Source organism: Penaeus vannamei, chromosome 25, assembly GCF_042767895.1.
Source record: "Penaeus vannamei isolate JL-2024 chromosome 25, ASM4276789v1, whole genome shotgun sequence".
NCBI classification, from domain to species: Eukaryota; Metazoa; Arthropoda; class Malacostraca; order Decapoda; family Penaeidae; genus Penaeus; species Penaeus vannamei.
The window spans coordinates 3,684,448-3,684,722 of NC_091573.1; positions in this window are offsets into that span (position 1 = coordinate 3,684,448).

The window sequence follows — 275 nt, forward strand, 5'->3', positions numbered from 1 at the left end:
ATGAGGTGGATGGTGGTGATGGGGTGGCGGTGAGGATGGTGGTGATGGTGGTGGTGGTGGTGATGAGGATGGTGAAGGTGGTGAGGATGGTGGTGGTGGGGATGATGAGGATGGTGATGAGGATGGTGGTGATGGTGGTGGTGGTGGTGATGAGGATGGTGGTGGTGGTGGTGGTGGTGATGGTGGTGATGAGGATGGTGGTGGTGGTGGTGATGATGGTGGATGGTGGTGGTGGTGAGGATGGTGGTGGTGGTGGTGATGATGGTGGATGGTGG